Raw genomic sequence first — 13,469 nt, 5'->3', positions numbered from 1 at the left:
TCCATTCTTCCTGCCCCCATGCAGGCCAATTGGAAGCCTCCTCCCTTCTACCTGCCAGTGGGAGTAGGAAGAAGGGAGGAAGCTTCTGATTGGCCAGTGAGGCAGGAAGAAGGGACATAGTATAGGCCGGGGGTGGGGGATTGGGAGGAGTGGCAGTGTCGAAGCGAGGCCACCACGGGAGCTCATCCCCATGGTGGTAAAGAAGCCCGACCCGATGAAGTAAGGCCACCACGGGAGCTCATCCCCGTGGCGGTAAAGAGGAAACCTGACCCCGATGAAGCAAGGCTGCCACGGGAGCTCATCCCCGTTGCGGCAAAGAAGAAACCTGACCCCAACAAATCAAAGCTGCCATGGGATCCCATCTCTGAGGCGGCGAAAAGGAAGCCTGACCCTGGCCAAGCAAGGCTGCCACAGGAGCCCATCCCCATGGTGGAGAAAAAGAAGTCCCGCTGGAGTAAAGCCACAGCGGAACTGGAACCCATCCCTGCAGTGAAGGAAGAAGAGATTTGGCGGTGAGGCCCAGTGCATGCATGTGAGAATGGGAGTATGGGTGTGGGTGTAAATGGGATCCTAGGTGAGTGCTGGTGTGTGTGGGTGTGAATGGGAGCCTGGGTGAGTGCTGGTGTGAGTGGGTGTGAATGGGTGCAGGCTGGTGTAAGTGGGTGTGAATGGGTGCCTGGGTGAGGGCTGGTGTGTGTGGGTGTGAATGGGTGTGTGCTAGTGTGTGTAAGTATGAATGGGTGCAAGAGCATCTGCGTGTGATTTTGAGCTTGTATATAAGAGAGAGCATGTGTGCGACAGAGAGAGACTGGTCAGGGAGGTGATGTGTTTCTGGTTGAGAGAGAGCGACTGGTCAGGAAGATAATGTGTGTGCATGAGAGACCAAGACTGGTCATGGGGTCTAATTTGGGGCATGTGTGTTTGAATGAGTGACTGGTTGTGGGCCCTATGAAGAGGATCGTGAGGACAGAGCTTCAGCAGCCACTGCTGCTTCTGGTGTGTGCTTTTGGCCTGCAAGAGAAAGGAGTAGGAGAGCTGCTGGAGATGGTAAGTAAAGGTGGCTTTTTAAGTTTATTTTTCTTGATTGACTACCATTTTAATTATTGGGTATTATGTAATCTCTCAGTTTTGAAATATTTAATTGGTATTTGGACAATTTTAAAATAATTTTTATGAGTTTTTAATTGTTGGATGTTATTCTGTTCATCAGCTGTTTTGAAACATTTATAAGTATAGTTTTACAATTATTTCTGCGTGGGGTTCTATAGCAGCTTGGCTTATTCTGTTTTCCTAATAGGAAGTATATTGGTGTTTAGGGCCTGGTTTAATATTTGTAGTGTTACCTTGTCATAGATAGGGTTGTTACTGTTGGAGTGCATGCCATAATGCAGGTATAACTATGTATAGATTAGTTTGTGTGCATTATTGCAGATCCTGGGACTATGTTAGGTGCTATATTTGTTTTCATTTCTCCAGGTTTGCACTGCATGCAGAGTGGCTTTTTTGGTTTTCTATTCCAGTTTCTGTCTCCATATTTATAATTTGTGGTCTTTCTATCCTTGGTGAAGGTCAGCTTTGTGTGTGACCGAGGTGAGGTATTTTACTAGCATATAGGCATTTGTATCAATCTTATTTGTTGTATTTTCTCAATAGGATAAGCATTAGTGGTAAATTACTGACTTTTCATAAGGAAGGCTGTTGTACATGGTAGTAAAGGGAGTTTGTTTTGCTTTTACTGAGATATCACCAGAACATATTTTTTGTATGGTGAGTTGTATGGGTAATGACCTAGTTCTGTTCTGACCCATTGTTGGAGATCAAGGGGGTTCCCATGGATGCGGAGTGTATGTTTACATATAGTCCCATGACAGTCACATGTTCAGTGTGTCACGCATGTGAGAACCATCTGTCGGGTGTGTACCAGCCAAAAAAGGTTGAGAACCACTGCTCTAGCACATTCAACTCTCCATCTGCTCTTTCTCCACTTCTCAGCTGTTTTTCTCTCCCTCTTCTCTTTTCCTGACTGAAGAGAACCATAGCTTACCAGGAAAGATGTGCTCCTTATTCCCACATCTGTCACTCCTACTATACTTTATACTTCTTTCTTACAGTAACGGAAATGTGTGCACAGGTTCAGGAAGCAGAGTACTATAGCAATGGAGGGCAGCACTGTTTTCCTGCAGTCTATCCCACTGCTTTTGGGTTTCTCTCCCCTTCCTTGGCCTAAGGTTGCTGATTTGATGGTGGGTTGTAAGAAAGGAGGGTTCATGCAGAAATGGCACAACAAACTTTCTTTTGTATACACACTTTAACAACAGTAGTGCGGCAGGCAGTCTGCTTACTCATGGTTTTAGATCTCACTTTTCTCCAAAGAAGAGGTGCTTCAGTTCTCTGTGCTGCACCACTGCAGCTCTGGCGATTTTGGCTCAGTCCACAGCACACTGCCTGACGTTTAGCACTAGCAGGCACAGTCATAGAGCACTGACCCATCCCCTTTGTAGAACTTTCCGCTCGTGATCCTGTTACTGGCCTGGTCTCTCAGCTCCCCACACACACACCTCCCCCCCCCCCACATCAGTAGGGATTCCCTACTGATGGGGACCTACTGATGGGGGAGACCTACTGATGGGGATCTACTGATGGGACTCTCTAGGAAAGGTCCCCTACTAAGTGTGGGGACCTTTCCTAGAGAGTCCCAGCCATCATCCTACAGAGCTTCAGGCTTTCCTGCCTCTAACACTGACAGTTCCTAACTGCCTCTAAATACACAAACGAACAATCTACTTAAATTAGCATCCTCACATTACATGTCTGTTCCTCTTGGCTGTCCAGGTTTCTCTATGTGTCCTTGCAAATCTAAACATCGCCTCCCTGTGGCAGAAACCTTCTCCCGCTGTCATGGCTGAAGTTGCTGGGGCACTAGGTGTTACATGTTGCTGTTTTGCAAGGTCTCTAGTTGGAACCTCACAGGGTGTATTGTTTGATGTCCTCTTGCCGTCTGGGTCTCCTGTGCCGAAACGGGGTCCAAAATCTAGCCAGCAAAGTCTCTCGGGAAGGGAGGGGAAGCAGGAATAAAGTCAGGGTAACCGTCCTGAGGGAGGAAGTTATCTGGAGAACCTCTGTAGTAAACAATTCCTGAGATAAAAGATTTAACAAATTTTATTTTTCTTAAAAGAAAATGATTAAGAATTGCAATAAATAATAACAAATATGTAAGTTCTCTCAAACAATATTTCAATGGAAAATTCCTCTTTTTCTTCTTTTACAGTAATCATCAATTAAATAAATATTTAGAATAAGTGTTTTTAAACTGTTTTTTTACATACAGCAGTGCTAAAACAATATTAACAAGTCTATTCTCTTTCTGGCAGAACCTCATGCTGGATTCAATGACTCCAGTTATGGCCCAAACTTGTTTCCATACTTCAAATTTGGAGTAATTGAGTCTTAGTGGGTTATATCCTTGTCTTTTCTTCAATGTTCGTGCTTGTCTTTTTTTCTGTATTGTCTGCCTTGTCTGTCACGCTCCTACGGAGCTTAGTAATTTATGCTAGTCTGGCCGGACCTAGGTTGTGTCCCTCAAATGTGTGTCACACACTTATCTGTGGTCCTGAGGTCTTGGGTCCTAGCTCTGTCTCAGGCATGACAGGCCCTGAGGGCTTTGGCGTCAGGCCTTCCTCAGGCCATGTCTGCCTGCAAGAGTGGTACCTACTACCTATCTATAAGAAATCAATAATAAAGACTGCCTCCCTGACACAGAGTATCTGCTGCAAACCTAAGATCTCTCTATTGCGGGTGACTGGATCCACCACAATTCTTTGGAGGAAGATAGAGCTGGTCATCAGCACTTCTATCTTCCCCAAACTTCTCCTGCTCTCTCCTCTAGTCTCCACTTGCAGACCCTTTTTCTTCAGGGAGCAGATCCCTGCTCTGCTGCAGTCACCCAAGTAATGCCACTTTGAAAACCTTCTTAGTTTCTCTGAAGCTGCCACTCTCAGCCATCCCAATGACAGGGCAGAGGTGTCAGCTGCTTCTATTTTATTTCTAACATTTTTTTAGATTTGCTGCACTGTCTCAAGCCAGGTTCCTAGGGGCTGGTCACCTCACTTTGAGTGTCCTTACCCTGGAAAAATCACCTCCAAAAGCCACAAGGTTAGCCCTCGTGCTTTTGAGCTTATTACAATGAATATACGGAGAGCTGCAGGCAAAACCCGGCATGGATTCCTGCTTAGACTGGAATCTCAGCACACTGGCTATCCCTGGCCACAAAAAACTTCCTAAACACCCTTGCACATGTAATGAGGGCTAGTACTGGCCATCCCATTACTCAAAATTGCCAAACAATTAGTTTAAATTGTTTTTCCCCGAGATTACATGGACTTACCTCCTGGGTCTCCCATTTCTCTCTAGGATCTCTCGTCTCCCATATACCCAAGCAGCAGCAGCAGGGCTATCCCATCTCTCCTCTGTGCCCCAGGGAATTACTGGGAGTCCCCGACGGGCTGAGGGTCTTGTTCATTGCAGCGGGTGCTTGCTGCAGTCCCCCTGCAATTTCCTGCATGCCTTTTCCTTTTATTTTAGATTTAGTTTGCTTGCCTGCTTCTCCATGTTGTGAACCCCGGCCGCGGGCAGCCACGGCCGGGTCCCCTCTTACCTGCTGCTCCTCTCTGCAGCCTCCCCCACGCAGCTCCGGGCTGTGGCAGGGCCTTCCCACGGCGTTCTCCCCACGAGGGAGACGCCGCCGACTTTCTGCTCCAGGCTCTGCCCCTTGCGCGTGCACCGGGCCAGAATTTAAAGGGGCCGTGGCAGGAAACCTTGGCCCGGCCCCCGAAGATGACGTCAGAAGCCCGGGCTATTTAAGCCCAGCTTGGATCAGTGTTCTCTGCCTTGGCAACATGTCGACTCTCCGAGTAACTAGTTGCTGTCCCTGCATTCCTGTTCCAGCTCCGTTCCCGCCTCCACGATCCTGCTTCTGCTTGGCTTCTGGTACTCTTTCTGTCTGCTGCCCGTCCTGACCCTTGGCTCGTCCTCTGGCTTCACTAGTCTTCAGCCTCCCTCGACATCTGGCCTGGTTCTCCGTCTCGCACCGCTGCTGCCTGCCATGACCTCTGGACCATCACCGTCTCTCCCATGCTTCTGCCTGCCTCGACCCGGACTGTTCTTTGGATTCTTCGTTGCCAGGAGACCCTCGCCTTAGTCCTGCCAGCCCCGGTACCCAAGGGCTCAACCTGCAGGAACAGGGCTGGTATAGGTGAAGGTCCTGTCCAGTCTCCTGGTCCAGTTCCGCCTTCCGGCTTCGAGTCTATCTGTAGGTCTTCCTCCAGCGGATCCATCCAGCACTCTAGCTGGTCCAAGGGTCCACGTCCATAACACTCCAGCCCAACCAGGGAGCTCTTCCAGGGGCATGAGTGCTCCCACATGCAGGTAAAACTTTAACTTTTTTTTTTTAACCTGTCCACATCCTCTCAGCAGGCCCTCCTCTTCATCCATCAGCTTTGTTTCTGTCCTATGTGACGTCTGCATATTACTCACAGGCAAGAAGTTAACGGGTACTCTGTAAGAGCTAGGGGGGCCTTGTGCTGTATTTGCAGTATAAGAAGCAACAGGAAGCGAGGGAGGAGCAAAACAGCACAGCAGCTGCTGCAAAGTGGCAGAGCCATATTTGCTCTTGCCCAGGTTTATAATGCCCCCTTCTGCTGTATTCAGTCCTTTCAGCATATTGCATACCCCCCAACTAAATTTGGCATGTAAAGACATGCAACTGTTTAAGTGGGAAAGTGAGAGAGACCATGTGTGTATATATGTAGGGGAGTGAGAGGGAGTATCTGTGTGAACAATTACCCCAGTTACTCTCTGCCTGCTAATCCATGACAATTTCAGAGCATCTGGAAATCTAAGGTATGGATAATAGGAGATTTTTTAAAATCCTTATTTTAATTGTTAGGTGTTATTTAAAGTGTCTGTTTTGAAATATGTTATTGGTGTTTGGAAAAATTCTATTTATTAGTTGTTTTGAATTATTTTTTTATTGGTATACTTTTACTAATTTTATTTTTTGAGGAATGGTAATATTTCTGTATTTTCCATTGTTGCAATGCATATAGAATTTGGCTTGTTGGACATAAGAACATGCCATACTGGGTCAGACCAAGGGTCCATCAAGCCCAGCATCCTGTTTCCAACAGAGGCCAATCCAGGCCATAAGAACCTGGCAAGTACTCAAAACGTAAGTCTATCCCATGCTACTGTTGCTAGTAATAGCAGTGGCTATTTTCTAAGTTAACTTAATTAATAGCAGGTAATGGCCCTCCCTTTCTAATAATTCCCAACATTCTGTTTGCTTTTTTGACTGCTGCAGCACACTGAACTGACGATTTCAATGTGTGTTATCCACTAGGACGCCTAGATCTCTTTCTTGGGTTGTAGCACCTAATATGGAACCTAACATTGTGTAATTATAGCATGGGTTATTTTTCCCTATATGCATCACCTTGTACTTATCCACATTAAATTTCATCTGCCATTTCGATGCCCAGTTTTCTAGTCTCACAAGGTTTTCCTGCAATTTATCACAATCTGCTTGTGATTTAACTACTCTGAACAATTTTTTATCATCTGCAAATTTGATTACCTCACTCGTAGTATTTCTTTCCAGATCATTTATAAATATATTGAAAAGTACGGGTCCCAATACAGATCCCTGAGGCACTCCACTGCCCACTCCCTTCCACTGAGAAAATTGTCAATTTAATCCTACTCTCTGTTTCCTGTCTTTTAGCCAGTTTGTAATCCACGAAAGGACATCGCCACCTATCCCATGACTTTTTACTTTTTCTAGAAGTCTCCCATGAGGAATTTTGTCAAACGCCTTCTGAAAATCCAAATACACTACATCTACCGGTTCACCTTTATCTACAGGTTTATTAACTCCTTCAAAAAAGTGAAGCAGATTTGTGAGGCAAGACTTGCCTTGGGTAAAGCCATGGAGTTTTCAGTTTTTGTCTGTACATTTCTATTTATACTGTATTGGTCTCTTTATTCTGTATTTGAGGGTCTATCTATGTTTTGCATGTGTGACTGAAATGAGGTATTCTATTAGTGTATAGTTTCTATGTAGGGATCTACAGCAGCTTGGTTTGTTCTGTTTTCCTATTAGGGAGTATTACTGTTTTAGGCCTGGTATAATATTAGCAGAATTAACTTGTTGCTGTTTGAGTGCTGGCAGTTAGTGCTATTTTGATATAGAAATGTTGTTTTCTGGTGGCTCTCTGAGGGTCATGCCCATGCCCAAGATGCATTGCATTAGGCCTAATACCATATAGGTTCCAAGTGTATCTTGTTTTTTTTGCAGGGTTTTCTGGTTGGCACCACAGCAGTGTATGTAAATATTATATACATATTGTAGGTAATATTTTTATCTCATAAGACTGTGCTTTGAATGTCCTTTTTCATGTAAAATCTGTTATTATAAATGGGGTGGGGTTTGCAAGGCTATAACGTTTTCCTAGGGCATTTCTGTGCAAATATTAAACAGAGTCGCCCAACTCTTGGTGTCAAGTGTTGTGTAATGGGTGAGGGTGCAGTTTTTCACTTGGCCATAGGTGCCAAATTGCCTGGCTACAGCATTGCTGCATGCAGCCAAGTGTCCATTTTGTGCTTATGCCAGAGAATTCATACTGGGGCTGCATACACAGTTAGGTAGGGTTCAGGGCTCACTTCTATTCAAAAGACAGGGAGGTGCTGTGCCAGAGCTATCTCAGATAGGCAGGTGTGTATGGGGGAGGGTGCAAGTTTGAAGGTTAGCCTAGGATGCCCAATATTCTTATACCACCCCAGAAGGTACCCCTTGACTATTGGCATCTAGACCCCCAATGTAATTCTGTGCCTTAGGGAAGCAAATACCACCCCCTGCCCAATGCACTCAAAATTAACATTAGTGTAACAGCCCTCTGTGTTGATGCCTCTCCAGGAACCTGCATCAGGGCCCTTCCGACAGATGCTATAAATCTCCAGCAAAGTTTGGACATCAGTTTGCAAAGCCACCAATTATGTCAATGCCAATGCACTGGTATTTGCAACTTTGCAATACAAAGGTGCTGCTTGGATCCTTTCTTTAACCCCTCAAAAATTACATGGAAAGCAAGAGGAGTGGTCACATTTTCCTGTGATTCTTGAGAATGATTGGTGGTTGCCATCCATGCCATTGGAGACTTTTGCGATATTTGAGATCAATGTGAGGGTGAGTTGACCTCTCTACAGGAATGCTTTATGGGGAGGGCAGTTTTGCCTACAGCCAGAATCTCCCTACTCCTGGCTTTGCGCTTCAAAATAGACCAATGCTGACACTTCTTAACCTTTACCCAATTTCCAGCATAAGTACTTGATGCTGGTGCCGATAAAGCAGAATCCTTGACTTTCATCAACTGGAGGAGTTAGACGATAATCTGTCTCCCTGGTCTCCATGAGTGCTTGATGTTGATTTACCGCCATCATCCTGTGTAGCTCCTGGGCCCTTTAATGCCAATGACGCTGATGCTGCTAGGCTGGATTGACTTCTCTCAAAGAGCTTTTCCATGAGCTCTAGGTGGGAACAAGGTCTTCTGGAAGTTATTTTCCTACATGTGGAACATGTTGCACTGGAGGTGGACCCTTGGCCCGAGGTGGGGTTGACGCAACCCGTAGGGCAAGCCCTATGGGTTCCCACTGTTGGGAGGTGAAGCTGACTAGGAGACGGAGGCCAATGGAGCTTCGCCAATACCAGCCCTCGTTTCCCACAGGTTGAGCCTTTGGGTGCCAGGGCCGGCTGGTCTTAGGTGGGCCTCCATGTGACGACTCCCAATAGTAGTAGTGCAAGAGTTGCCAGGAACCAGCAGAGATATCAAGGGACCGACTTAGGTCCGGATGAGGCAGGGATCCAAAGACCCGGGCGCCAACAGGTACAGGGTGGAGACAGAGGGTGCCCAAGTAAAAGAGGCCGAAGCCAAGAGGCCAAGCCCAAGTAGATACCAAAGGCGAAATCAAGGCAAGCTGAGGTCAGGGCAGGCGGCTGAGTAAGACAAGGTACTGAGACGGAGCAAAGCAAGGGTCAAGCCAGAGCATCAGTCCAGAGCGTAGTCCAACATAGCAAGAGTCAAGCCAGAGTATCAGTCCAGAGCGTAGTCCAATGTAGCAAGGGTCAAAGCCAAAGAATCAGTCCAGCGAAACAAGGAAGGGACCAAGGTACTAGTCAGGAGCAGGACCCAAGAATGGAGTCCAGATCAGGAACCAGGAACGATGGGCAATGAGCACACGAACAAACATGGAGACCGGTTGCCAAGGCAAGGAACTAGTGGTGGAGCCCTGCCTTATATACCAGGGCCAGATATCATCATCATCTGGGGCCACAGCCTAGTTTCCCGCTGCGGTCCTTTTAAAGGAACGGGAGGCACGAGCATGCGCGCATGTAAGCCAGGGCCCACAGGAGGCCGGACAATGGCATCTCCCCGGTGTCCACTAGTTGTACCCCATTCCAGATCATTTATATATATATATTAAAAAGCACTGGTCCAAGCACAGATCCCTGAGGGATTCCACTGTTTACCTTTTTCCATTGCGAAAACTGACCATTTAATCCTACTCTGTTTCCTTTTAACCAACTTGCAATCCACAAAAGGACATCACCTCCTATCCCATGACTTTTTAGTTTTCTTAGCAGCTTCTCATGTGGGGCTTTGTCGAACGCCTTCTGAAAATCCAAATACACCACATCTACTGGTTCACCTTTGTCTACATGTTTATTCACCTCTTCAAAAAAAAAGTAGGAGATTTGTGAGGCAAGACTTCCCTTGGGTTTGTCCCATCAAACCATGTCTATCTAAATGTTTTGTGATTTTATTCTTTATAAGTTTCCATTATTTTTCCCAGCACTGAGGTCAGGCTCACTGGTCTATAGTTTCCCAGATCACCCCTGGATCTCTTTTTAAATATAAGGGTTACATTGGCCATCTTCCAATCTTCAGGTACATCAGATGATTTTAATGATAGTGTCATGGACCCTGCCCGCGGGTCCCCCCGCGAGCAGGCACTGCTTACCTTCCCCCACGTTGCTGTCTTGCCCGACGCGGCTGGTGCTGCTGGACTCGGGCCTTCCTTGCAGCCGGAGCCGCAGACTGTGTTTTCCTTCTGCGGCCTGGAGGCTGCCCTTCATGCCTGCCCGATGCGGCACGGATGCCGCTGAAGTCGGGTCTCCCATGTGGCTGGAGCCGCGGACTGTATTTTCCTTCTGCGGCCTGCAGGCCGCCCCGAAGCCTGCCCCCGTGGCCGGGAGCCGCAACGCCATTGATGGGGTCCTCGTTTGGCAGCCTGGAGGCTGCCCCGGGGCCTGCCTGCAACCGGCCTGCCTCCTCTGCTCTGCCGTCGCAGCGTGCAGGAGAACGCCGCTGTCCGCGGTCCTGCACAACTTCTTCCTGCTTCCCTTAGGCACCAGCACGCGCCTCTCTGTTGAATTTAAAGGGCCAGACACAGGAAGTGTGCTGGCCCCACCTATGATTGGTTCCTGCTCCAGCCCTATAAAAGGGCTGCTCAGTCACTTCAGTCTTCGCCTTGCATCGGAGTTACTTCACTCGCCTCTTCACACTCCTGCCTGCCAGAGCTCAGTCAGGTCTTCTTTGTGGAGCTCCTCTCCTCTTCATTTCGTCTCTTCATGTCAAGTCATGTTTGTGCCTGAGGTCCCCGTCCAGGTGTTCTGGTGTCTCGTCTTGAACTTCTGCTTCCTGATGTCCCAGGTTCCTTGAGTTCTGCCCTTCTTGGTGTTTGCTTCAGTGTTCCTGAGCCTTCTGATCCTGTCAGGCCGTGCTCTCTCGGATGACGTCTTTCCTGAGCGTGGAGTAGCCTACAGGTGGAATTCGTTCCTGTGCTCCTGAGCCGTCATGTCCTGCCAGCCTTTGCGGAGCTCTGGATGACTTATGGCTCCATCGTCAAAGTTCTGCCTCGGCTGGATTCTTCCCTGCGCTTGTCCCGTTCTCAGCGTGATCCGTGACCAGCCTCCTCGGGCTGTGTAGGGCGTGCAGTGGGACAGGGTGGTCCGTGACCAGTCCCGCGGGTGGACTGTGTAGGGCGCCCTGAGAGACAGTGCCAATGTCCTTCTGCCCAGCTTCTCATCTCGTCTGGACTTCGTCAAGTTCCTCTTCTCGTCCCGGATGCCATTGCATCAGTCTTGGTATCATGTTAACGTCTTGTTCCTGATGTCGTTGCATCGACCCTGGTCCGGGATGCCGTCGCATCGACCATTGGTCCGTGATGTCTTTGCATCAGCCTTGGTGTCATGTCTTCAGCTACCTTGGTGTCATGTCCTGTGCCAGCCCTCATCTCTGATGCCGTCCGCATCAGCCTTGGTGTCATGTCTTCGTCTGCGATGCCGTAGCATCGACCTTGGTGTTATGTCTTCATGTCAAGGCCCGTCTGCCCTCGACCTCAGGCTGCTCTATGCCGATCCAAGCAGCAGGTCCGAAAGGGCTCGGAATGGTCGGAGGACCATTCACATTCCAACATCATCATGTTGTTGGCCTTGGGAGCTTGCAGGCCTGGCAGAGGGTAAGCCCGCCAGCCATGCTGGAACATGCCGTCAACCCTCAGTTCGGTCCTGTATCCATCTGGGGTTGGGCTGAGGCCCAAGGGCACACTAAACACCCGTTACATAACAGATAGGTTACACATTTTTACTAATAGGTCTGAAATTTCATGTTTTTAATTCTTTCAGAACCCTGGGGTATATACCATTTGGTCCAGGCAATTTACTACTCTTCAATTTGTCAAACAGGCCTACCACATCTTCCAGGTTCACCGTGATTTGGTTCAGTTGATTTGAATCATCACCCATGAAAACCTCTCCAATATCTCTCCATTATCCTCTTCAGAAAACACTGAAACAAAGACAGTGTTTAATCTTTCTGTGATGCCTTATCTTCTCTATGTGCTCCTTTAACCTCTTGATCATTCAACGGTCCAACTGATTCCCTTGCAGGCTTTCTGCTTCAGACATATTTTTAAAAGTTTTTATCATGAGTTTTTGCCTCTATGGCAAACTTCTTCTCAAGATTTCTCTTAGCCTGTCTTATCAATGTCTTACATTTAACTTGCCAATGCTTATGCTTATCCTATTTTCTTCTGATGGATTTCTCTTCCAATTTTTGAATGAAGATCTTTTGGCTAAAATAACCTCTCTCACCTCGCCTTTTAACCATGCCAGTAATCGTTTTGCCTTCCTTCCACCTTGCTTAATGCATGGAATACATCTGGTCTGTGCTGCTAGGATGGTCTTGGGTAAAAAGCTGTCTGTGGCTCTGGGCTTTGCGTTCTTCCCACCCCCACCTGTTAGTGAAATGTGGGGTCAGGGGCATTTCCCGAGTGGTGCTGGGATATTCCCTGCCCTAGAGAGACGGGACCTGGCACAGCAGTAGCTGTCTTTTCTTTCAATAACTCAACAAGGTTTTCAGATACCTTTAGCTGATATAGAGACTCATTTTAAGCTGGCTAACAGTTCTTATTTCTCCTGTTCTAATTAAAAGTTTGCTTCAGGTAGCTGGCAAAGCCGAACTGTATGTTGTTTACTTTGTTTATCTGTAGAGAGCTGCTTATCTTCCTGCATTTGTATCTGGTCAAGTTAATATTCTATTGCTAGCCTTTAACAACTCAATTTCAGTGAGGTGGGCCTCTTGTAGAGATAGCCTCTGTAGTTCTAAGTCTCTGATCTGCCTCTCTCTCTCTCTGAAGCTTTAGATTCTGAGTTAATTTATTGTGACAATTTCTTAACTCAGTATCTTTACCGTCTACAGCTGCCATCTTTAGCTGTGCATCTGTGAGGTGAGATTTAAGAGATCTAATTTTTTTTTTTTTTTTTACTGTGTCTTCCTGCTGGGTTTTTATAGTCCTTTCTAACTCCTGAACCCAATTTAGATTTTTCATCTGAATTTCCCCTTTCTTTTCTGTCCTTGGATAACCTCTTCCAGTTTCCATATTTTGTCTATATATTCGGGTAGTCTATCTAGACAGGGGTCTTTAGGATGCTCTTCAGAGATCTGTTTTTCTAAGGCATGCACTTTCATTATCAGATTTTGATTTTATTCTACCAATAATCTGCAATCTCCTTCCTGCAGTGAACATTTTTCAACCACATCTATTTCTGTCCTTAGCTGGCTAATTAGCTTTTTCTAATACCTAATTTAGGGACAATAAGTATGGTAATGCAAAAGGGTGGCATATTCAGCCAATGTCTTAATGGTTTATTTTGATTCACTAACTAAGAATCTCAGGATAATTGCATAAAAATTAGCGACTGTCCCTAATTTAGGTATGTCTTTTAAATTCTCATGTACCTTAGAGATTTGGTGCTGAACATCTTTATTAGTAAAAACCTGTGTAATTCTCACAAGCGCTTCATCTTCTAATTCTAGTAAGTCTGATGTCATCTTTGCGATGGACATGGCCTATCC

The sequence above is a fragment of the Rhinatrema bivittatum genome, chromosome 3 (assembly GCF_901001135.1).
Source record: "Rhinatrema bivittatum chromosome 3, aRhiBiv1.1, whole genome shotgun sequence".
NCBI lineage: Eukaryota > Metazoa > Chordata > Amphibia > Gymnophiona > Rhinatrematidae > Rhinatrema > Rhinatrema bivittatum.
This window is presented reverse-complemented; position numbering follows the sequence as displayed.